Source organism: Leucoraja erinacea, chromosome 1, assembly GCF_028641065.1.
Source record: "Leucoraja erinacea ecotype New England chromosome 1, Leri_hhj_1, whole genome shotgun sequence".
NCBI lineage: Eukaryota > Metazoa > Chordata > Chondrichthyes > Rajiformes > Rajidae > Leucoraja > Leucoraja erinaceus.
In genome coordinates this window covers 118,179,789-118,206,805 of record NC_073377.1, presented here as the reverse complement: position 1 = coordinate 118,206,805, position 27,017 = coordinate 118,179,789, and the positions used below count along the sequence as shown (strand labels likewise).

General features: G+C 44.1%; 1 protein-coding gene across 1 annotated transcript in view; it reads left to right on the top strand.

The window, feature by feature from the left end:
• The window catches only part of LOC129701116 (uncharacterized), a 129,388-nt gene that overhangs the window by 14,830 nt on the left and 87,541 nt on the right, over nt 1-27,017 (top strand). The gene's annotated exons all lie outside the window — the stretch shown is intronic.

The following is a 27,017-nucleotide window of genomic DNA, read 5'->3' as shown; positions in this document are numbered from 1 at the left end:
TAGAATAAATTATATTTGTTGCTTTTGTTACATCAAAGCATTTTGTTGTGTGCTAACCAGTCAGCGGAAAGACTATACATAATTACAATCGAGTCATCCACAGTTTACAGATACATGATACAAATTAGCCAGAAAAAGAAGCCTACCAGGGGACTGGGAGAAATTCAGAATCCAGCAGAGGAGGACAAAGGGTTTAATTAGGAAAGTGAAAATAGATTATGAAAAAAAAGGCTGGGAACATAAAAACTGACTGCAAACGTTTTTATAGATATGTGAAGAGGAAAAGATTAGTTAAAACAAATGTAGGTCCCTTGCAGTCAGGAACAGGCAAATTGATCATGGAGAACAAAGACATGGCAGACCAATTGAATAACTACTTTGGTTCTGTCTTCACTAAGGAAGACGTAAATAATCTGCCGGAAATAGCAAGGGACCGGGGGTCATATGAGATGGAGGAACTGAGTGAAATCCAGGTTAGCCGGGAAGTGGTGTTCGGTAAATTGAATTAATTAAGGGCTGATAAATCCCCAGGGCCAGATAAGTTGCATCCCAGAGTACTTAAGGAAGTAGCCCCAGAAATAGTGGATGCATTAGTGATAATTTTTCAAAACTCTTTAGATTCTGTAGTAGTTCCTGAGGATTGGAGGGTAGCTAGTGTAACCCCACTTTTTAAAAAGGGAGGGAGAGAGAAAACGGGAAATTACAGACCAGTTAGTCTAACATCAGTAGTGGGGAAAATGCTGGAGTCAGTTATTAAAGATGGGATAGCAGCACATTTGGAAAGTGGTGAATTCATTGAACAAAGTCAGCATGGATTTATGAAAGGTAAATTATGTCTGACGAATCTTATAGAATTTTTCGAGGATGTAACTAGTAGAGTGGATAAGGGAGAACCAGTGGATGTGTTATATCTGGACTTTCAGAAGGCTTTCGACAAGGTCCCACATAAGAGATTAGTATGCAAACTTAAAGCACACGGTATTGGGGGTTCAGTATTGATGTGGATAGAGAACTGGCTGGCAGACAGGAAGCAAAGAGTAGGAGTAAACGGGTCCTTTTCACAATGGCAGGCAGTGACTGGTGGGGTGCCGCAAGGCTCAGTGCTGGGACCCCAGCTATTTACAATATAAATTAATGAGAGAATTGAATGCAACATCTCCAAGTTTGCGGATGACACAAACCTGGGGGGCAGTGTTAGCAGTGAGGAAGATGCTAGGAGGCTGCAAGGTGACTTGGATAGGTTGGGTGAGTGGGCAAATGCATGGCAGATGCAGTATAATGTGGATAATGTGAGGTTATCCACTTTGGTGGCAAAAACGGGAAAGTAGACTATTATCTGAATGGTGGCCGATTAGGAAAAGGGGAGATGCAACGAGACCTGGGTGTCATGGTACACCAGTCATTGAAAGTATGAATGCAGGTGCAGCAGGCAGTGAAGAAAGCAAATGGTATGTTAGCATTCATAGCAAAAGGATTTGAGTATAAGAGCAGGGAGGTTCTACTGCAGTTGTACAGGGTCTTGGTGAGACCACACCTGGAGTATTGCGTACAGTTTTGGTCTCCTAATCTGAGGAAAGACATTCTTGCCATAGAGGGAGTACAGAGAAGGTTCACCAGTGATTCCTGGGATGGCAGGACTTTCATATGAAGAAAGACTCGGCTTGTACACGCTGGAATTCAGAAGATTGAGGGGGTATCTTATAGAAACTTACAAAATTCTTAAGGGGTTGGACAGGCTAGATGCAGGAAGATTATTCCCGATGTTGGGGAAGTCCAGAATTAGGGGTCACAGCTTAAGGATAAGAGGGAAGTCTTTTAGGACCGAGATGAGAAAATCATTTTTTACACAGAGAGTGGTGAATCTGTGGAATTCTCTGCCGCAGAAGGTAGTTGAGGCCAGTTCATTGGCTATATTTAAGAGGGAGTTAGATGTGGCCCTTGTGGCTGAAGGGATCAGGGGGTATGGAGAGAAGGCAGGTATGGGATACTGAGTTGGATGATCAGCCATGATCATATTGAATGGCGGTGCAGGCTCAAAGGGCCGAATGGCCTACTCCTGCACCTATTTTCTATGTTTCTAAAGGGAATAATGTTTAGTGCAAGATAAAGTCCAGTAAAGTCTGATTAAAGATCTTGTGAGGGTCTTCAATGAGGTAGATAGTAGCTCAGGACTGCTCTCTAGTTGTTGGTAGGATGGTTCAGTTGCTTGATAAAATCTCAAAAGAAACTGTCCCTGTATCTGGTGACATGTGTTTTCACACTTCTGTGCCTCTTGCCTGATAAGAGGGAGAAGAGGGAGTGACCTGGGTTAAACTCATCCTTGATTATGCTGGTGGCCTTGCCGAGGCAGCATGCTGTGTAAATGGAGTCATGAAAGGGATATTAGTTGGCGTGATAGTCTGGGCTACATCCAGAATTCTCGTGAGGTTATCCACTTTGGCGGCAAAAACAAGAGGGCAGATTATTATCTCAATGGGGTTATGTTAGGTAAGGGGGAGGTGCAGCGAGACCTGGGCGTCCTTGTACACCAGTCACTGAAAGTGGGCGTGCAGGTACAGCAGGCAGTGAAGAAATGGAATGTTGGCCTTCATAACAAGAGGAGTTCAGTATAGGATAAAAAAGAAGTTCTTCTGCAGCTGTATTGGGCACTGGTGAGACCACACCTGGAGTATTGTGTATAGTTTTGGTCTCCTACTTTGAGGAAGGACATCCTTGTGATTGAGGCAGTGCAGCGTAGGTTCACGAGATTGATCCCTGGGATGGCGGGACTGTCATATGAGGAAAGATTGAAAACACTAGGCTTGTATTCACTGGAGTTTAGGATGAGGGGGTATCTTGTAGAAAAATATAAAATTATAGAAGGACTGGACAAGCAAGATGCAGGAAAAATGTTTCCAATGTTGGGCGAGTCCAGTACCAGGGGCCACAGTCTTAGAATAAATAGGAAGCCATTTAAGACTGAGGTGAGAACAAACTTTTTCACCCAGAGAGTTGTGAATTTGTGGAATTCCCTGCCACAGAGGGCAGTGGAGGCCAAGTCACTGGATGGATTTAAGAGAGAGTTAGCTAGAGCTCTAGGGGCTAGTGAAATCAAGGGATATGGGGAGAAGGCAGGCACGGGTTATTGATTGGGGACGATCAGCCATGACCACAATGAATGGCGGTGCTGGCTCGAAGGGCCGAATGGCCTCCTCCTGCACCTATTTTCTATGTCTATGTCTATGTCTATGTCTATGTCTATGTCTAGGCGAGCCCCAGACTGCTGCAGGCCTCCAGTTTCTCCTTCCTCCACCACATCCAGCAAACTAATGTCCCTCTCCTCGCTCATCCACCTTTGTGCCCCAGGGGTGCCTCCTGCAGCTGACCTTGGGGGCACAGAAGGCAAGACCCCGGTTCATACTCCTACCGGCCTTGCTCCTCGTGCCCACCATCGTCGGCTCTCTCCTCTCTGATCTTTGGTCTTTGGGGGAAGAGCAAGGGTTGGCTTGACAACTTCCCCTACAGGCCGTGGCCTGCTGGGGCCTTGGAACACATTGACAAATAAATCACTGCTCCATTTATTGAAATATCCTGCAACAGTATTTCTAAATATCCTAATGATTGGCACTTCGTTTAAGGAACTTAGGGACTTCACATAAGAAGCATTTTTTTGAGGATGTCCATTCCTCAGGTGTCAATCTCAACATAAATAGTGTGAACATGATATTTCTTTCACCTTGGTCCAGTTGTGCAGAACATGTCACACTTGGAGATGACTCTGGTCAACGCATGCCCGACTCTTCTAATGAACCTAATAGGTCACCTGGGTCCCTGGCAAGCAGTAGTTACAACACTTTCCTCTTGGTGTGATTCTTATTGACCAGATCTTACATGTCCCTCTGTGAGCTCCCTCTTCCTAGAGCTTCCAGCTTCTACAGGTTAACCAAGCGCTGCTGACTGGATTTCATGGACGATTTTGCTTTAAACATTGAAGTGTTCCTTTGATTGCTGAGCATCAAAGTTTCAGGAGCTCCAATCAGTTATTTGTGGTCCTATATATAATAAACGGCAGAAGATTCATTTGTTTCATATTTCCGGTCACAAGAACATTCAAGTGTTATTTCAAACATTTTTTTGACCAGCTGTGGCTTTTTGAGAGCGATGTGACTTGATGCTAATAGTAAAAACAATGGTGCTTTTGTGCAACAGCAAAAAACGATCGCCAATTTCTAGACCAAATGCAAATCAGACTAGGTTTGTTCACTGAGGGGTGACAATCAAGAACCATTCAGTAACACATCTGGCTGGCCTGTGCCTCCCTGGTCTCAATGTTGGTTCACCAAAACCCCCCTATATATGTTAATAAGTTAAAACGGGGTGGATTCACAAAACGTCCCAAACGAGGGAGGGTTTGGAACTTTCTCCTGTTGTGGACTCCCCAGAACTACCATAAAACCTTCAATTACGATGGGCCACATGTTCCTCCAGGTTCTGACCAGAACTGGTGGCAGATGAGCCCAGATGTCAGGCTGGGAAATCTGCCCACTGAATCTGCTCCTGGTTAGTCCTGGCATGGCGACAGCAATCTCATTACAATCGATGGGAGAAATTATCGGCTGGGAGAAAGGTTTATATTTCATTCGTCTTTTCGTTTTATCATTTATTGAGTCATACAGCATGGAAACAGGCCTTTCAGCCCAACTTGCCAGATGTCCCATCTATAACAGGGTGACCAAAACTATATTGTGGTGAACCTGTATCTGGAAAGAGATGTCAGAGAAAGCTATAGAAGCAGATACAATTATGACTTACATAAGATGCTCAGACAGGTGTGTAGAAACGACTTAGAGAGCTAAAGACCAAATGCAACCAAATAAGACTAGCCCAGAATGCCGAATGCCAAGTTTATAGACGTGGACTAGTTGGGGTAAAATGGCCCGTTTCCTTGCTGTATATGTCATGACTCTATAACTCTAGTGGGTATCCTTCCCCACTTGACTAGTGAACAATGTGTTTTTAGTCACTTCTTAAACAACATAATTTATAAGCTCCCCGTGCCACGGCGAGATTGGAATGTTTATCCTTATTTATTAATTCCGGACTGGTCCTACACTATTCCAGTTACAATCATCATGCTATCACTGTATCTGGCAATCCAGCATTCCGAGGTTATCCCTTTTCACAGCTGTGACAGAAAATTCAATTTTGGCATCACGGTGGGAACTTTACTTCCCCGGCTGCACACATTTTACAGAATCACTCTAAAGATAATATCCAGAAGAATGCAGGGCTTAAAAGCAATTAGTTTGATCTGTGTGGTGTTCAGCATCCGTGACAGGAAGAGGCCACCTCATGAGATAACCTGGGTTAGAACGAAAGACAGGATGAGTGATTGGTGAAATGCTGGAACTGGATGGGATTGACTGCAAGGCTTTGAGTCGATTAATGACACGGCATATATTGTAGATGCTGAGTCATTTTCTGTACTGTGCTGTAATGTAATGATACAACCCTGTTTAGAATTCCTTCTAGACTTTTAAGCCCATTGAAGCAGTTATTATAAGGAAACTTTACTTCTTCATCAGTGTTCCCTCCCGGGACCTAAAGAAATTGTTATTCCCCTATGGGGAACAACAAGGGTAGGAAAGCTTTGAAATGATGCAGTGAGAATGAGACTGCAGTTTTCTGCCAAGGTCACATCTTGCTTAATGATCCTTCAGTGGGGAAAAAATAAAACTCAAACATCAATCTAAAGCAAGAATTTGAGCTTGATTTGTCCTAGCGGAATGCTCTAAGCAGATGTGTTTTATATGAAATGCAGGCTCGCTGTGTTAATTCAGCAATGTGCTTTAAAAAAAAAAAGCTCAATTGGAGAATTTGCCCAGATGGCTCACTGGTGTATATTTAGTGTTCTTAAAGGGAAACTCCAAGCTCAACATATTATCAACATAATAGCACAGTGTGTAAGAGCAGGAATATTCTACTCAGTGCCACAAGGACTTGGCCAATTTTGCTAACCAACCTGACCATGTTTGACTTAGAACATAACAAAGTACAGAACAGGAACAGGCCCATCAGCACACAATGCATGTGCCAAATATAATGCCACGATAAACAAACCTCATTTGCCATAAATAGACACAAAATGCTGCAGTAACTCAGCGGGTCAGGCAGCATATCCAGAGAAAAGGAATGAATAATAGACATTTCGTGTTGAGACCTTTCTTCAGACTCTGTCTGGTAGCTCCTTGGCCCATTCTGCACAACGCAGAGCTGCCAACTCTCACGCATTGAGTGTGAGACTCACGCATTTCACAAAATTCTCACGCTCTCACGCTGATTACAAATTTCTCACGCTCAAATTTAAAAAATAAAAATAAATAAAGTCACGAACAATTCATTTCGCCCAATGCTTCCAGATCTCCTCCACACTCACCAATGAGAATAGTTTTCTGTCAGCGGGTTTCCCGTAAAGAACGAGCAATTGTCTTAATGATTAAAAATGGCAAACAGCAGTACATTTGACATCCATGGAACCAAAATCTGCAGGTGCTGTAAATTCAAAATAAAGCAAAAATTGTTTTAGAGGTGAGTAAAAACCACGAGGGGAATATATAAGGTGAATGCATAGTCTTTTTCCCAGAATATGCTATTCAAGCGCTAGAGGGCATTGGTTAAAAGCAGGGGTGTCAAACTACTAGCAGGATGATTTTGGGGGGAAAAAAAGTAGTTTAGTTTCTCTCGTGCAGATGGTGTGGTAGGACCCCATGGAGTTTTAACTCCGGGCCGGAGCCAGGAGAGGACCGAGTGAGTGGGGGCGTCGGTGCTGCCTCCGAAGCCGTGAGGATGAATCTCGGGCTAAGGCTCCGTTCCGATGCCCGACCCCCGGGTCACTGACCCTCACCTCCCCCTGACCTCAGCTGGACACAGAGCACCTGTGCCGGCCCATATTCCCGGGGGGGCGGAGGGAAGAGATGGGGGGGGGGGGGGGGGGGGGGGGGGAAGAGAGAAACGCTCCCCGGGCACCGCCATGTCCCCGCTCACTGCGGATGTTGTCGCCGCTTCACTGCCACACACTCTCACACACACACTGGCACACACAAGGTTTAAAGGGATATGGGCCAAATGCGGATAAATGCGACTAATTTAGATGGGGCATGTTGATCTGCATGGACGTTGGGATAAAGGGCCTGTTTCCATGCTTAAGACTATGACACATTGTAGAAAGGGTGCAATTGCCCTGGAGAGGATCAAAGGGCGATTTATGAAGATGTTGGCAGGGCTTGAAATTTTTTTTTCATTTTGAAGAAAGATTTGATGACTGGAATTGTATTCTCTGCAGCAACGGAGGTGAACGGAGGTGACTTAGTTGAGGTGAATAATATTAGTGAGAATAGGACCCGTTTCGCTTAACAAAGAGTGTAGGAAGGAACTGCAGATGTTGGTTTAGACACTTTGAAGATAGACACTAAAAACTGGAATAACTCAGCAGGACAGGAAGCATCTCCGGAGAGAAAGAATGGGTGATGTTTCGGGTCGAGACCTTCATACTGAAGATGTTGAAAACCAGCTATAAAACACAATGACTGGAGATGTGTGTTATCCAACCTAGGGCAGAAATAAGAATCATGTGTTCATCTTTATTATATACGCTTTACATATATATCTTAATTTCATTGAACCATATACAATTGAATATGTGGCATTATTTTTGTCCTGTTTCTATAGGGAAAGGGATTATTTATTTATTTATTTGTTTGTTTGTCTGTCTTTCTATCTATTTATCTATTTATTTATTTATTTATTTGATTGATTGATTTGTGCAGAACAGTGATGGAAGTCCGACTTGCCTTTTTTCGCTTTTTTTCTCTATTTATATATATATATATGCATAACAGCATGAATTATAATCTGATTTCCATGCATGAATATACTAAGGTCATTCATGTGCTGCACCTGTTGATCAGAGCCTGGCTCGACTGTGGAATGTAATTAAGAATGTAATTTAGCCCAACCTTATTGATATCTAATCCAATTTAAAGCATAAATGTTGCATTCAAGTGTAAGTTAAAAGACTCACTACATTATGCACCAGATTGCACAATTTCAAGCTGAAAAATGCAAAAGCTTCCTACGCTCCCTCACAATTTCTCACTCTCAACTCTCACCAAATGTTGGCAGCCCTGACAATGTAACTTTGAGACTTAACTTTCTAATATAACAATTGAATCTCGCAACAGTTGATATTCAGACCCGCTGCTGCAGGGCTAAATCACAGGGGGCTAAGGATGTGGCTTCATGAAGCAGAAGAATGCAAAATCATAATGTTTGGCTTGGCTGAATACTCTATTCTTAATGAGGCCATCAAAGGCTGCAACAAAGTACATATGGCTGTGCCCAGGTGGCCATTAAAGCCCTCATAAGCATATTAAAAATCTGTAGCAAATCCATTGCATTCATCCCAAACAGACAAAATGAAATTTGGGTGGCACAGTGGTGCAGCAGTAGAGTTGCTGCCTTTCAGAGCCAGAGACCCAGATTCGAGCCTGACTACGGGTGCTGTCTGTTTGGAGTTTCTACGTTCTCCATGTGACCGCATGGGTTTTCACTGGGTGCTTCATTTTACTCCACATTCCAAAGACGTCCAGGATTTTAGGTTAAATTGTAAATTGTCCCTAGTATATAGGATAATGCTGGTGTACAGGGATTGCTGGTTGGCATGGACTCGGTGTGTCAAAGGGCCTGTTTTCACACTGTGTCTCTAAGCTAAACTGAACTAAAAACTAAGCTAAATCAAAAGGAGCTGAACTGAGTCAGGGGAGATGGGGGAAAGCTCACTTTCAGATTTGGAATCAAGTTTGCAAAGCTCATCACATTTAAAGTCCCTCAATACATTCTTAGAATCTTCCACTGTCAGGAAGTAAGGCTGATATATGGGAGATCCTTCCTGTTGTAATTTTGGCCCTTAGGTCTCCGAGCAAGCTTGAAAACATCTAGAAGTGTTTATTCGTTGTTCTGTGACTGAGCTTGAATCGCCCAGGACCTGGTAGATCTGAAGGAGAGAATTGGGAGGGAGGGGAGGAGGTGGGGGGAGGGGGAGGAGAGAAGGAAGGTTCATCTGAAATTGGAACATTTATAGACCATGCCGTTCTGTGTTTAGTAACAAGTGGCATGAACAACAAATGTTTAAATTTCAGGTAAATCTTGCCCCAATCCTTCCCCTCACCGCACTCTCACAGCTCTCTTCCCTCTTCTTCATCAGTGTGAAGAAGGGTCCCAACTTGAAACAATGCTTGTCCATTTCATCTCCCCAGATGCTGCCTGACCTGTTGAGTTTCTCCACCAACTTGTTTATGCTCAGAAATATTTTAGATGGATGGGTTGCTACTCAGGTTGTCCCTGAATAGTCCTTGTCTATAGATGCCCTTGCCTTCATTCACTCTCACATGAACGCATACACACACACATGCACGCACCCACGCACACACACACCCACGCACGCACGCATGCACCCACACACACGAGGATCATGCACATACTACACGCTCACATACACGCACAAACAAACACTGGTGTGCTCCAATGCTGATAATTATATTCTACACTCTGTAACTTCCCCCACGCTGTACCTATTTCACTTGTGTTTTACTTGTTTTAATTTATATATAGTATTATTGAATCAGATTGGAAAGCATGCAAAGCAAAGCCTTTCACTGTACTTCAGTGTACGTGATAATAACAAACCTAAACCCAACACATGCATGCACACACATATGCACACGCACACACATAAATTTATAGATGACATTTTGATACGAAGGGAAGGTGTGAAATACAAATGAGAACAAAATGTTTTAAAGAATGTTACATAGCATGCAAAGGGTGGCACAGATGTTTAGCTGCAGCTCATAGGTCCATTGCCTGGGTTCAATGCTGATCCTGATGATGTCTGTACTGTATTTGCGCATTCTCCTGTGACCATGTGGGTTTCCTCCACATGCTCTAGTTTGCTCTTACACCCCAAAAGCATGTGTGTAGGTTGTAGAAACAAGGAACTGCCGATGCTGGTTTACAAAAAATACAAAGGAGGCTTTATAAGGCACTGGTCAGACCACTTTTGCAGTATTATGAGTGGTTTTACCCCCCTCCCCCCATATCTGAGGAAGGATGTGCTGGCATTGGAGAGGGTCCAGGAAAGGTTTACTAGAGTGATCCCAGGGATGATTGGGTTAATATATGACAGGGCTGCCAACTCTCACGCTTTGTGCGTGAGAATCATGGTACCATTGACTATCAGAGGGGACTGTGTAGAGAGGGTGGCGAATTTCCGCTTCCTGGGAATCCATATTGAGGAGGACCTGACGTGGAGCGTGAACATCACTGCGCTGCTGAAAAAGGTCCAGCAGAGACTGCACTTCCTGAGGGTGCTCAGGAAGAATAACATCACTCAGAGACTGCTGCTGTCCTTTTATCGGTGCTCCATTGAGAGCATACTAACATACTGTGTATGCGTGTGGTACACCAGCTGCACAGCGGCTCAGAGGAAAGCGCTCCAGAGGGCCATTGACAACGCCCAGAGGATTGTCGGCTGCCCTCTCCTTACCTTGGAGGACTTACACAGTTCCCGCTGCACCAAAAAAATCCCAGAATATCATAAAGGACATTTCCCACCCCGGACACTCCCTGTTTGAACTGTTGCCGTCAGGCAGACGGTACAGATCTACAAGGACAAGGACAAATAGACTAAAAAACAGTTTTTACCCCACTGCTATAAAAGCACTAAATGTAGCCGCCAAGGAACGCAGGGGCGATACAGACTAAGGGACTGGTACACTGTGAAATCGACAGAAGGATGGAGGGTTTGGGTGTTTACGCCTGGTGCTATTTTCGTGATATTTATTTCAGTTGTTCATCTTTTAATATTTTACCTTGTATGTATCGTTAGCTTTTAGAAATGTTTGAATGCTGCACTGACTGGCTGACATTTTAAATTTCGTTGTACATGGTTCATGTTACAATGACAATAAAGAAACTATTCTATTCTATTCTATTTCAACCAATTCTCACCCCTCACGCTGATGACAGAATTCTCACGCTGTCTTCAGTCCTTGCACAGCAACGTTCCTGTAGCGGTGCTATAAGATCTTTGCTGCACAGTTTGTCTCTTTGCGCCACATGACAGCGATCTGCAGGGTCTATGGAAGCTCGTTGGTCCCGGGCAGCGGGTGTCAGCGCCTCTGTGTGCCGGCTGCGAGTGCTGTGTTGCCGGCCTCCGATGCAGCCTCTCTCCCTCCCTCCCTCCCTCCCTTCCGCCCTTCAACTCACACGGCAGCGCCAGCGCCGCCAATCCACGTTGCACCGTGCCCGCCAGACTCGCCATTGGGCGGCCGGGAGAGAGAGGGAGGAAAGTGGGAGGGGAGAAGGGGAGAGAGAGGGAGAGAGAGAAAGAAAATAAAAAAAGGGATGGACGCAAAGAGAGACAGGGAAGGTAGAAAGCGGTTGAATGGGGGGAGGAGAAAGGGGAGAATGAGGGAGGGTGAGAAAAGAGAGGGAGGGGGTGGAAAGAGGGAGGGAGAAGGAGGAAAGAGGGAGGGAGGGGGAGGAGAGAGGGCGAAGGAAAGGTGTGTGTGTGTATGTCTGTGTCTGTCTCCCTGTGTGTGTGTGTCCCTGTGTGTGTGTGTGCGTGTCACTGCTTGTGTGTGCCTCCCTGTGTGTGTGTGTTTGTTTCCGTGTGTGTGTGTCTCCGTGTGTGTGTGTGTATGTGTGTCTGTGTGTGTGTGTGTGTGTCTCTGCGTGTGTCTGTCTCCCTGTGTGTGTCTGTCTGTCTGTCTCCGTCCGTGTGTGTGTCTGTCTCCCTGTGTGTGTGTCTGTGTGTGTGTGTGTGGTGTGTGTGTGTGTGTCTGTGTGTGTGTGTGTGTATCTCCCTGTGTGTGTGTGTGGGTATGTGTGGGTCTGTCTCCCTGTGTGTGTGTGTGTGTGTGTGTGTGTGTGTGTGTGTGTGTGTGTGTGTGTGTGTGTGTGTGTGTGTGTGTGTGTGTGTGTGTGTGTGTGTGTGTGTGTGTGTCTTCCTTTGTGTATGTCTCCCTGTGTGTGTGTTGTCACATCCTGGCCTTAGACAGGGCTGCCAACTCTCATGCTTTGAGCATGAGAGTCACGCATTTCAGCCAATTCTCACGCTGATGACAGAATTCTCACGCTGTCTTCAGTCCCTGCACAGTTTGTCTCTTTGCTCCATATCACAGCGATCTGTGCAGTCTGGGGAGGCGCGTCAGTTGGCGGCTGTGAGTGACGTTGCGTTTCTTCTCTTCTCTTCTTTCTTGGTTGGATGTGCAGCCGCTGACAACATGAAGCAGCCGGAGATAAAACTAACCAGGTGAATCAGTTGTAAAACATGGGGGGACCACAATCAGGCCAAACATCTAGGACAGGGTTCAGCAACCTACGACACACGGGTCGATTCCGGCCTGTGACCCAAAAAACTGTGTGTGTGTGCGTGTCTCTGCGTGTGTCTGTCTCCCTGTGTGTGTCTGTCTGTCTCCGTGTGTGTCTTTGTCTCCCTGTGTGTGTGTGTGTGTGTGTGTGTGTGTGGTGTGTGTGTGTGTGTGTGTGTGTGTGTGTGTGTGTGTGTGTGTGTGTGTGTGTGTGTGTATGTGTCTATCTCCCTGTGTGTGTGGGTATGTGTGGGTCTGTCTCCCTGTGTGTGTGTGTGTGTGTGTCTGACCAGGTGAATCAGTTGTAAAACATGGGGGGACCACAATCAGGCCAAACATCTAGGACAGGATTCAGCAACCTACGACACACGGGTCGATTCCGGCCCGTGACCCGAAAAACTGTGGGGTTTTTTCAATTAGTTTTTGCAGTGTCAGGGCCGACCTGAGAACTGCAGCCAGTCCCTGGGACGCGAGCTGATCTAGGAACTGCAGCCAGTCCCTGGGCACGCAGAATGCCAACTTGATCATTATGGACAAATTGGGACAGCCATGTATATGTTGTATAACTCTGACTCTATGCAGATCTGAATGGGCTTAGAATTATCATTTAAGCAAATTCCCCCCACTTTCCCCATTTTGAATCTTGAGATTAATTCTTTGCTCTGTTAACAATGTTAAAGTACTTATGAGGTAGAGTCAGGAAAGGGAACGTTCTTTTTTTTTAGTTTGCTTTAATTTGTTAATTGATTTTTAGTTGACTTCCATCATTTCTGAAATGGTCTTAAAGTAACTTAACTGTTATAAAGCAGTAATAAGTGATTTTTGTCCAAACAATTTGCATAAAATGTTTGCATTATTAGCAGGGCTGCCAACTTTCACGCATTGAGCGTGAGCCTCACACATTTCACAAAATTCTCACGCTCTCACGCTGATCACAAATTTCTCACGCTCAAAAATATGCAGGTGCTGGTCCATCGGCCACTCTGTCCACACCGCATGGAGTTTTAACCCCGGCCCAGAGCCAGTAGCGGACTGGGTGAGTGGGGGCGTCAGTGCCGCATCCGGAGCCGCAGGGATGAATCTCGGGCTAAGGCTCAGCTCCGATGCCTGACCCCGGGTCGCTGACCCTCACCTCCCCAAGACCCCAGCTCGACAAGGAGCACCTGGGCCGGGCCGCATTCCCGGGGAGGGTGGGGGGGGGGGGGGGGGGGGGTGGGGGGGTGGGGGGGGGTGGGGGGGGGGGGGGGGGTGGGGTGGAACGCTGGGTGGCAGTGTGAACTGTGAGGAGGATGCTATGAGAATGCAGGTTGACTTGGACAGGTTTGGAGAGTGGGCAGATGCATGACAGATGAAGTTTAATGCGGATAAATGTGAGGTCATCCACTTTTGTGAGGAGGAGATTCACTGTGATGGATGTTTGTGTGAATTGAATTGTTTGTTTGTCTTGTAGAAATTGTTTCTTTGTATGGGTGTAGAAACAGAGTTTCGTTTGAGCCTCATTTGAGGTTCAAATGACAATGAATAAATATTGAATTTAATTTCGTTGATTGATTGATTTATTTGTGCAGAACAGTGATAGGTCCGACTCTTGCCTTGTTTCTCTGTGTTTTTTTATACATATATATATGCATAACAGCATGAATATAATCTGATTTCCATTCATGAATATAGTCATTCATGTGCTGCCCTTGTTGACCAGAGCCTGGCTCTAATGTAATTAGGAATGTAATGTAGCCTAACCTTATTCATACCTAATCCAATTTGAAGCATAAATGTTGCATTCAAGTGTAAGTTAAAAGACTCACTACAGTATGCACCAGATTGCACAATTTCAAGCTGAAAAATGCGAAATCTCCCTACCATGAGAGGGGGGGATACTCCCCTCCCACACCCTCCCCACACCCTCCCACACCCTCCCCCCCCCCCCCCCCCCCCCCCTCCCCCCTCGGTCACTACGTTCCCTCGCAATTTCTCACTCTCAACTCCCACCCAATGTTGGCAGCACTGAACCTGGGACTTGACTCGCTGAGGTTTAGAAGGATGAGGTGGTACTTCATTGAAACTTACCAAATAGTGAAATGCCTACATTAAGTGGATGTGGAGAGGATGTTTCCACTAGTGGGGGAGTCTAGGACCAGAGGCCATAGCCTCAGACTAAAAGGATGTATCTTTAAAAAGACGATGAAAAGGAATTTATTTAGTTAAAGGGTGGTGAATCTGTGGAATTCATTGCCACAGATGCTTGTGGAGGCCATCAATGGATATTTTTAAGGTGGCGATTGAAAGGTTCTTAATTGTTATGGGGTTATGGGGAGAAGGCAGGAGAACGGGGTTGAGAGGGAAAGATAGATCAGCCATCATTGAATGGCGGAGTAGACCTGATGGCCTGCATGCCCTAATTCTGCTCCAATAACTTATGAACTTATGAACAAAATGCTTAAGTAACTCAGCGGGTCAGGCAGCAATCCTAGAGAACATGGGTCGATAACATTTCAGGCCGAGACCCTCCTTCTGTAGAAAGGCCCCGACTCAAAACTTGTACTCCAAGGATGCTGCTTTACCAATTGAGTTACTCCAGCAGTTTGTGTCCAAATAAGTCAATTGATCCATGTAAATTGCCTGCAATGTGCAGATGGATGAGGGAATCCAGCTGAGAGCAGATGGGAATGTTGAAATTGAAAAATGGGTTAGCATAGACATAGTATTAAAAAATAGTTGGTTCATGATCGTCACAGTCTTGGTGGGACAAAAGGTCTGTTTCTGTCTCGTATGTCTCTATGACTGTAAGTGAAGGGCGCGTTATAGTAGATAACACATTCAATGTGTGGAATTGTAAAGTCAATGGTAATTGTAATATTTGTTCATGAGATCCAAAAAAAAAAAATTTTTGGCGAGAATGAGGGGGTAATTAGAAGCTCTTTACAGATATTAATAAAAGCCAAAATAAAAATAAAAACAGGAATTACAGCACTCAGCAGGTCAGAGCATCTTGGCAGAGAGGAAACAGAATTAACGTTTCAAATTGATGACTTTTCTTCAGCGCTCACCAGAAAATCCTATGACATGAAATGTTAAGCCACTTGTTTAGTTCAGTTTAATTTAGAGACACAGTGCGGAAACAGACCCTTTAGCCCACCAAGTCCACACCGGCCAGCGATCCCCACTATCCTGCACACTAGGGAGAATATTTACTGAAGCGATTTAACCTACAAACCTGCACGTGTTTGGAGTGTGGGAGGAAACCGGAGCATCCGGTGAAAACCCACGTGGTCACAGGGAGAACGTGCAAACTCCATACAATAAGGCAGCAAGTCTAACACTGTACCACTGTGCCACTCTCAGAGAATGGAAATTACCTGCTGAGAATTTCCAGCACTTTCTATTGTTATTTCAATTTTTTTTTACTGAAATTTTTATTTGGGTGGGTGGATTCAATACAACTCGCTTAAAAAAAAACTGTAAAATGCGAATGGAATACATAATTAAGAGAGACTTGTTCAGATCCCATATTGCTTTAAGTTTTTCAGCAGCGGACATCCAGAAAGAGATTCCATGCTGAAGGAATTACAGTACCAGTTCACCTGTGCCTCAAAGGTGCAGTTATGAGGACAGGTTGAACTAGCTTTGGTTTGTTTTCCTCGAAGTTTAGCAGATTGAAATATTTCAAAGATGATCCCATGATGAAAAAGACACAAAGTGCTGGAGTAACACAGCGGGTCAGGCACTATCTCAAGAGAACATGGATGGGAGACGTTTCAGGTCAGGATCCTTCTTCAGACTGATTGTGGGGGGGGGGGAGGAGGGAAGAAATTGAGTGAAGGACAGGAATAAGTGTGGCTGGTTACGTGAACATAGGCGAGAGATGTCTTTGATAGACAGATGGTTAGATAAAGGCCACAGATGAATAAAACAGAAGATGTTTTATGATGAGCATTTGAAGGTACTGGGCCTGTACTCACCAGAGTTTAGAAAGATGAGGGGACACCTCATTGAAACTTATCGAATAGTGAAAGGCCGAGGTAGAGTGAATGTAGAGAGGATGTTTCCACTAGTGAGAGAGTCTAGGACCAGACCCCATAGGCAGGAGAATGGGATTAAGAAAGAAAGATAGATCTGCCATGATTGAATGGCGGAGTAGACATGATATTATTCTGATCCTAGAACTTATGAACTTATGACGTTAACATCTAACAATTTGAGACGCCTTTTTAATATAATGTATTCATACAAAACGGAAAAGGAAGATTGATCAGTTATATCTCTGGATGCAGAAAAAGCATTTGATCAGGTAGAATGGCAGTATTTACAGTATATAAAGTACTCCAAAAATTTAATATGGGAGAGAATTTTATCAGATGGGTTAAATTACTATATGATAAACCAATGGCAAGATAACTAACTAATAATATGTTATCTCCAAAATTTCAATTATCGAGGGGCAATAGGCAGGGTTGTGTTTTATCACCCCTGCTATTTGCACTTATGATAGAGCCGCTTGCTGAAAGGATAAGAAGGCATCCGGATATTCAGGGATATAATACTAAGGATACTAGTAATAAAATCTCACTATATGCAGATGATATACTTTTATATATTACAAACTCCCAAACGAGCATCCCAAAATTATTAAATCTAATAGAGGAATTTGGCTCTTTCTCCGGTTATAGAATAAATTGGAATAAAAGTGAAATATGTCATTAAAACCCCAGAAAGCGAATCACCTATTAAAATTTCCATTTAAAATTACAACGGAAAAATTTAAGTATTTGGCTATTCAAGTTACTAGAAGATATAAATCATTATTTAACGCTAATTTTGTACCATTATTAAATAAATTTGATTCCTTGATTAAATTTTGGAGAACGCTCACACTATCATTAATCGGCAGAATAAACGCTATAAAAATGATAGCGTTACCACAAATAATAAATTTATTCCAATCTATACAATATATATACCAAAACACTTATTTTTTTTAATTAGACTCAAATATTTCAAATTTTATTTGGGATTATAAAGCACATAGAATTAAAAGAAATCACTTGTGCAAACCCAAAGAGGTGGGGGGATTTGCACTACCTAATTTTCTATACTATTATTGGGCAGTACACATTAAGAATATGATTTATTGGTTGGATAGTTCTGCTCAACAGTTGGAATGGATAAGAATGGAGAAAGAGGATTGTGTCCCCTATGAATTAGGAGCGATCATTTTTTCCCCAATAAAGCTGAATAATCTATATTACTAAAACTCTGTTCTTGACCGGTTTCGGCTTTCTGTGCTGCGGTTTCTGAGAGTACGCCTCGCTCAGAGCCCCCCTCCGCCGCGTGTGTGCCGAGGATTTTTCCCGTCGATGAAAATTGACAGAGATATTAATGTTTTTACAACATTCCCCATTCTCTCTGCTGCCCCTGCTGGAGGGAGATGGAGAGACTATAAAACGAGGAAGTGGTGTGCCTCAATCAGTCTCTGCAAGTGGTGTGCCTCAATCACTCTGTAACATGGAGGGCACTGAGCTCTGAATGACACTGAACAAATTTCTTCACACCTGTGAGTAAGTACCCTTAATGTGGTTTGAAAATAAAATATGGTTAGTTTGAAATAAAAAAGCACTGCCTGCAAATGGTTGTTTGGGGGGTTTGGGTTCCTCTCTCTCCCCACACCTCTCTCTCCCTATCCCTCTCTCTTTCTCTCGTCTCTCCCCCGTCCTCTCCTCCCTTTCTCTCTCTCCCCTCCTCTCTCCCCCACCCCCCCCCTCCCCCTCTCCCCCCTCTCCTCTCCTCTCCCGCCTCCTCTCCCCCCCTCTCTCCCCCTCTCCTCTCCCCCCTCCCCCCCCTTCCTCTCCTCCTCCCCCCTCCCCCTCTCCCCCCCTCTCTCTCTCCCCCCCCCCCCCTCTCCCCCTCCCCTCCCCCTCTCCTCCCCTATTCCCCCCTCTCCTCTCCACTCCCCCCCTCCTCCCCCTCCCCCCTATCCTCTCCTCTCCCCCTCTCCTCCCTCCCCCCTCTCCTCTCCTCTCCCCCCTCTCCTCTCCTCTCCCCCCCCTCTCTCCTCACCTCTTCCCCCCCCCCCCCCCCTCCTCCTCCCCTATCCCTCTCCCCCCCCCACCCTGCTCCCACCCTCTCCCCCCACCTCATCCCCCTCTCAGCACATCCTCTCCCCTCCCTCCCTCCCTCTGCCCCCCCCTCTCTCTACCCCCCTTCCTCTCTCTCCCCCCCTCCCTCTCTCCCCCCTCTCTCTCCCCCTCTCTCTCTCCCCCCTTCCCCCCCTCCCCCCCCCCCCCCTCAAAATCTCAAAAGAAACATGGGAAAAATATTTAATACATATACATATATTCAATTTAAAATATTACATATTAAATAGATTATATTATTCCAAAACTAGGTTGAATACATTTTATCCAAATATTTCTCCCATTTGTGATAAATGTCTTTCTCAAAATGCCAATATTACACACTCATTTGCCTCTTGTACAAAACTTTATACATTTTGGTGTGACATATTTGATATATTCTCAAAGCTATTTAAGACAAAACCTAATACTGAAATGATTATATTTGGAGTAATTGGAGATGGGAACAAATTAAATACACACCAAAACTCATTTTTCAATTATGGGTTAATAACAGCAAAAAAACTTATACTTAAATTTTGGAAAAATGCTAATATACCAACATTTAAAATGTGGATCAGTAATATGCTGGACACAACACATTTGGAAGAAATTAGACTCCTCCTAATAGACAAACAAGACCAATTCTTAATGAGTTGGTCCCCATTTATTGATCTCTTGGATTCATGTGGTGACAGAGTATCATGAAAACTAAAAGTTTCAGGTATGGGTGAAAGATGATTCAGAATATAAAAAATTCATCTCCTTGTGGCGACTGAATAATCTCCCTCCTGCTTTCCTTCTTCACTTATTCTTTTTTCTCACTTTTTCTTTATCTGTTTTTCACTCACGTTCACGTCTATCCTTCACTTTTCACAACCTCTTTTTCCTCTCTCTTTTCTTACTTCTCTCTTTAAAAAAAAAAAGAAGTTGTACAGAGAATGTAATATGTCAACATAATTTGTGTACCAATGTATTGTACTTACTTCTAATAAATACATTTAAAAAAAAAAAAAAAATGTGAGACGAAACGATTGAAGAGTTGCAAATTGTAAAGCCAGAGGAAGGAATGTAGGTGGAGGAGGTGGGGAAGAGTAGGTGTGAGTCTAGGTGGGGCATTTGCTGCTGATGGTCCGATAGTGGGCTGATATTATTGGTGGACTGTTATTTTTTTCAATGATCTAGAAATTACTTGCGATGTGTTTTCTTAACTCTAGGTCTATCCTCCTGCTGTTAAACCCTGCCCATGTAAGATGGGTTGTTAAAAAATATCTCTAATGCACTCATTGACGTGTCCATAAGACAAGGGAGCATAATTAGGCCATGTGGCCCGCTGAGTCGAATGGGTGGCACAGCGGCGCAGTGGTAGAGTTGCTGCCCTACAGCGCCAGAGACCTGGGTTTAATCCTGACCACGAGTGCTGTCTGTAAGGAATTTGTACCTACTCCTTGTAACCGCATGGGTTTTCTCCAGGTGCTCCAGTATCCTCCCTCACTCCATGGACGTACAGGCTCATGGGTTAAATGGCTTCTGTAAAATTGTAAATTGTCCCTTGTGTGTAGGATAGCGCTAGTGCACAGGATGATCGATGGTCGGCTCGGACTGGGTGGGCCGACGGTCCTGTTTATGGCAAGCAGCGGGCTGCACTCAGGGAGATATGGCCTGCGGAGAAACTGATGCTGAGCGAAAGGTGGAGGCGAGGTGATCAGGCCGAGCACGAGGTCGGGTCAGAGCCTCGAGCGGAGTCGGGCCGAGGACGAGGTCAGGCCGATGTGGAAGAGCCGTGTCACTGAGAACAATTGGGGACCCGGAGTGGGGGGCCCGTCGAGAACAAAGGGGGGCCCGGTGGGGGCATGAAGGAGGGATGAGTACTTTGGTAACTTTGTTGGCGTCTTTAGTTTTTTAGTTTTTAGAGACACAACATGGAAACAGGCCCTTCAGCCCACCGAATTCCGTGCCGCCCAGCAATCCCCACATTAACACTATACTACACACACTAGGGACAATTTACACTTATGCCAAGCCAATTAACCCACAAACTTGTACATCTTTGAAGTGTGGGAGGAAAACGAAGATCTCGGAGAAAACACACGCAGTCACGGGGAGAACGTACAAACTCTGTAGAGACAGCACCTGTAGTCAGGATCGAACCTGGTTTCCGGCGCTGCAGGCACCGTAAGGCAGCAACTCTACCGCTGCGCCACCGTGCGCCGCCCTTTTATTTTAAAAGATTGAGTCTTTGTGACCAATGCTGGAGTAACTCAGCGGGTCAGGCAGCATCTCTAGAGAGAAGGAATGGGTGACGTTTCGGGTCGAGACCCTTCTTCAGGGCTACTCTTTTGTGTATTTTGTTTGCAAAAACAAAGAATTTCACTGCACCTAGTTAGGTACAAGTGACAATAAAGTATCATCATCTGTTTCCACGCTGTACCTCTAAAGTCTAATGTCTAAAGAGTCTGGCCACCACAAAGCAACGAATGACACTTCTCCAGGGCTGCATATTCACTGCAAAAAGCATCACTTCAAAATATGAAAACCTGCATAGAGTAATTGGCAACAATGTGATGGAGATCCTGTTTTTCCCCAGAAGTTGACCTTTTACCGTCATCATTTTGGCATCGTTCCACTGCTGTCCATCACTTTCTGCTGTCTCAGGAGTGTCCAAGGTCAAATGTACTGACAGACCAAATTCTTTATCCTTCAGGTATTAGACAGGTAACACCACAATTACCATAAGGAAACACTGCATAATTTTTATCATTGCCAAGAAAATAAAATATCCCTATCTGTATTATGGAAATCCACTGACAATATTCATGAACTGCATTGATTTTTGTTTTGTGACAAGTTAAGAAATTACCCCATTTCTTCACTGAAGGTCACAAGCAGGCCTGATAATTGGTGACATGCTTTGAATCAGCATCTCTCTTCCAGCCCTGTGTCTCTCCAACTCTGAGTTCTTGTGTATTCACTGTTTCCTCATCTCCAAAATTTACCCTCTTTCTGGGATTTTCCCTTTATGGAGAAATTCGCCTTTGGTCATCAGCAGTAAATACCAGCATGAGCTTCCATTGACAATTATATCTTCCTCCCACTTTTTTGTACAATTACCTTTCCTTGCTATCCTTATAAAATGACTACCTCCTCATCCCTCACATCCTTTTTCAATTCTCCCTTCTCTATTTAATTTGGGCGGCACGGTGGCACAGCAGTAGAGTTGCTGCCTTACAGCACCTGAGACCCAGGTTCGATCCTGATGACAGGTGCTGTCTGTACGGAGTTTGTACGTTCTCTCTTTGACGCGTGGATTTTCTCCGGGTGCCTGGTTTCCTCCTACACTTTAAAAACATACAGGTTTTTAGGTTAATTGGCTTTGGGGAAACAGTAAATTGTTCCTAGTGTGAAGAACAGTTTTAATGTACAGGGATTGCTGGTTGGCCCGGACTCAGGGGGCCAAAGTGTCTGTTCCTGTGCTGTATCTCTAAATTCTAAACTGAACCTCCAACATAGTCAGGTTTACTGATGGACCCCAACCACAAAGAGAATGGCAGAAGTTGAGTCATTGATTCAATGCTTGGACTTTCTGACACTCATGATATTTCCATTGAAGATTGATAGATCAATCGGTTGCAGTAGGTTAACCCTAGGATGCAGGTGACCATAGAAAAGTTGATGGGAATATATGGAATTAGTGTAAGATTAGACAAAATGAGTGCCTTGTGAACGACAGGCCTGTTGCCATTTTTCACCTGCCAGCGACTCAGTGGCCAAATGACTTTTTTCTGAGGCATGGATTTCTGAGCATTTGTATGAATCTGATTAAAACGAGCTGCTGCCTGAGTAACAGAATGGTGGCGAGAGCGACCAGTTGGGCACTCTGATCCCTCATCAATTCTTAAACCGATCCATAATTGTGTGTCTGCTTAAGAACATTAGTAACTGGCTGGTTTCAACTAAATCAAAGCCTGTTCTACTTCATTAAGGCATAATGTACAAACTGAAAGGAGCAACCGTTTTCACTTCATTGCAATGGCCTGTACCTAACACAGTCAGCCCATGATTGCAGGTTGCAAATGGATGAAATACGGGAAAGCACGTTGGGAAGCCAAATCAAAGTGCTGGAGTAACTCAACGGGTCAGGCAGCATCTCTGGAGAACACGGGTAGGCAATGTTTCGAGTCAGGACGTTTCTTCAGAATGCTTTACTGAAAGTTTGCAATGAAATTGAAATGGAATGAAAATAAACTAATGCTGCAACTACTGATTAAGGGTCCCAACCTGAAACATCACCATTCCAGGGTGATATCCTACGCAATTCACAATCCACGCAGTGCATCTGAATTGCTTCTCACATCTCACCATTTGCACAATTCCCATTTCATTCCATAACAACATAAATTAGAGCTTAAAGCTTCAAACAACAGTGATGTAGAGCTGCAAACACATTGTGATGCTTTGCTGATTTGTTCTCATGAAGTCTAAAATCTAAAGACTCTCTTTGCATTCCTTACCATCAATGTATTCTCCCAGGATCCCAGGCTCCTGATCACTTCAAGTGAATAAGGAGCATTTGAAATAAACATTGACAACTTTATGTTTATGCCTCAGGAGCAGACAGAAACTGTGCATAATTGGTGGAAGGACTACCTCAAACTACTCACCGCCTACTTTATCAGGCACCTCCTGCCCCATCGCTGGAAGATTCAGTAGCTCCCACATTGGCCTCATCATGGAAGGTTGCACCAACATATTTCACACTCGCCTTTAAGTAATAGCTATTAAGCACTATATGGGCAATAATAATAAGCCCCCATTTTCAAACACAAGCATTAGACTGGAATCGTTCCCAGAGGAATTACGGAAACCTGGGAAATGAATTCTTAAAGGCTAATGCTTCAATTACTGCAGTCGAAATGCAGAGAGAGAATTTAACTCCATTGTGGAGGCTTGTTTGCATCATATGTGTCAAGTGGAAAATTGTTTTCCTGTCGGCAATAACTCTGCACCTGACTATCAACCTGACAAAAATGTACCTTGTTATATGTTACTAAGCACTGTGCGTACACAGTAATTTTCAAATTTAACAATAACATTTACATGACAACAGGCAGGAAAATATAAAAGCCCATGAGATGTATATAACCCGGTGGCCTGTTAAAAGAGCCTTCATTGGCTACAGAGATTTGGGACAGGGCTATTTCAAGATTAGTAAAAGGATGTAATTAGGGCACGTGTGTCTTCCAAACAAGCAATGGCAGGTTACACATCATTATGCCTTATTGTGAAGAAGCATTGAAATGGGATTAAAATCAAAGTCATTCTTTCACAGGAAGTCCAAGAACCTGGATGATTACAGGAAGATTATACAGAGGGAGATTCTCAGGAACAAATAGTGATTGACACAGGAAGTTACAGGGGCGGCACAGCGGTGCAGCTTGTAAAGTAGATGCCTCACGGAGCAAGAGACCGGGTTCAATCCTGTCCTCAGGTGCTGTCTGTTCGGAGTTTGCACATTCTCCTTGTGATCGCAGGGGTTTCCACCGGGTGCTCCGGTTTCCTGCCACATCTCAAGGACATGCGGGTTTGTAGGTTAATTTGCCTGTAAATTGGAGTGGATGAGAAAGTAGAATAACATGGAACAAGTGTAAACGGGTGATCGATGTTTGGCGTGGACTCAGTGAGCTGAAAGACCTATTTCCATGCTGTATCTCTAAACTAAACGTGAAAAGCTACATGAAGAAATGAAATAGTCATTTTTTCCTTTGAAATGTAATGCAGGTGACCCAAGGCATGCTTTTTACAATTATTTTTGCCTTTAGATTTCTTAATATACTTTGCATTTATTGTGAATGAGGGGAATTTATCAGCTTAATTTAGTTTAGTTTAGAGATGCAGCACGGAAACAGGCCCTATGTCTCACCGAGTCCATGCCGACCAGCGATCCCCGTACACTAGCATTATTCTACACACTAGGGACAATTTACAAACATTACTTGAGCCAATAAATCTACAAACCCACATGTCTTTGTTGTGTGGAAGGAAACCAGAGCACCCGGGGAAAACCCACATGGTCACAGGAAGAACGTACAAACTCCAAACAGACAGGAGCTGTGGCCAGGATTGAACCAGGGTCTCTGGCGCTGTCAGGCAGCAACTCTACTGCTGCACCACCGTGTGGCCCCTGCTGCCTCTGCTCTGCTGAAAAATTAAATTGCAGCACACACGTGGGGAGCTATGAGTTAAGTGTATGCTGATTACGTTGAGAGATTGTCAAGCTAACCTTTGATGAGGTATTTGAATAAGTATCTCAGTAACAAGCAACTATAATATTGGTAGAACATGGGGTTTCGCTCAAAAAGGGGGAGGCGTGAAAGTGAAAATTACCAACACCCTTCATACTTGGCAGTTTTCCTTGCCACCTCCTAACATGAAAACCACTCTGACCACTGCCCCACCATAAACCACAAAAAAATTGCCTTTTTATATATCTGTACCTATAGACCCAAGAACAACAGAGAAACAACTGAGAACATTAGTCCAGTAACATTTAAACATTTGTCCATGATATCAAATTATTTCAATATTTTCAACACATAAATTCAAGTGAATAAATAATATAGATATGGAGATATAGATATTGATTGCTTCATTCATTCATTCATTCATTCAAACATTCATTAATTCATGCATGCATTCAATCATGCATTCATTCATTCATTTGTGCAACATGGAAACAGGCCCTTCTGCCCACTGAGTCCATGCCGACCCGTTCATAACCACTGGGAGCAATTTACAGCGGCCAATTAATGTGCAGAGCTGCGCATTTTGGGGATGTGGGAGGAAACCAGAATACCCGGAGGAAAGCCACACGTTCACAGGGAAAACATGCAAATTCCACACAGACAGCACCTAAGGACCGGATCGAACCTGGGTCTCTGACACAATGTGGCAAAAGCTTCACCAGCTATGCCATTGTGCTGCCCTCACCATGCCTCCCTCTTAAAATAAGATCTATAGATACTTATGAAGAGAAATCAGGAAGCAAACTTGCACACAACTTATTTCACTTCTTCAGCAATCACACCCCCAAAAAATGTTGTGAATGCATAATTAAAATTATAATTGAAATGAATGGAAGATCAGATTGGGTTGAATGATCAGTCCATTGTGTTCACATCTCCCCAAACTATGAGACAAAGGGTCCTGACCTGAAATGTCACATATCCATATTCTCCAAAGAAGCTGCCAGAGCTGCTGAGTTGCTCCAACACTTTGTGTCTTTTTTTTGTCAACCAGCAACTCCACTTCCCTGTGTCCTCAAAACTATTAACTGATAGAGACAAGTCAGACTAAGAATATCCTATTCTCTTTTGAAAGTGGCCATCAAATTAGGAGGGGTTTCTATATTATTATCAGTATCTGAAAATAATTCTCTCACTCTTGCCCCCACCTCCACTAATCCCAGCACCTGTTACCACATATCTTCACGTGAAACGTGAAAGAGAACAGTATTTGCTCTCACACATAAATACAACATTATGAAGTGATTGACTGTAAAGATACAGCATGGGAAAAGGCCCTTTGACCCACTAAGTCCACGCCGACCATCGAGTTCTCACTAGTACTGTGTTATTCCAATTGTGCATCCACTCCCTAGACACCAGGGGCAATTTACAGAGGCACGTTAGCCTACAAACCCACATGTATTTCGGATGTGAGAGAGAACTGGAGCACACGGAAAAAAACCCACACAGTGCAAACTCTATGAACTCGGCATCTGAACCCAGGTGTCTGGCACTGTGCGGCAGCAGGTCTACCAGCTGCACCACCGTGCTGCCCTTTACTGGGTTATTTAAAGAGTAGAGGAACTCTTCCCTTTGTCATGACCAAGATTTATCCCTCAGTCAATATCACTAAGCAGATTATCGGGTCATTTTGTCATTGTTAATGTTAGGAACTTGCCGTGCTCAAATTATTGCAGCTTTTCAGATATTACAACAATGGCTAAGCTCCAACAGTACAATAGTTACTGTAAAACATGTTGGTATATCCCCATGCTAAGAAAAACATTTTAAGCCCTCACTCAGAGGGCAGCAGAGGTTTGCAGAGAATGACAACTCTATCGATCCATAAAACCAGGAAGGAGAATACAGAACATGGACGAAAGTGTAGGGATATCCAAGGTCATGAATGGGTATCAGGATCCAGTGTGACCTTAACTCATGTGCCTCAGTTCCTCCAGAGCTATGGTCATAGCTATTAGGTTACACCACTGTATGGATAGCATGATAATGCATTTGTGGGTTGTGCAAAAGAATGTCACTGTGCTCTGCATGCGTGACAATAAAGAACATTTGAACCATTGATTGAAGAAGCAATCTAAGACTTTAGACCTCAGAGATACAGTGTAAATACAGGCTTGTATTCAAGAGAGAGGCAGATATAGCTCCTAGGGCTAACGGAATCAAGGGATATGGAGGAGTTAGATATAGTTCCT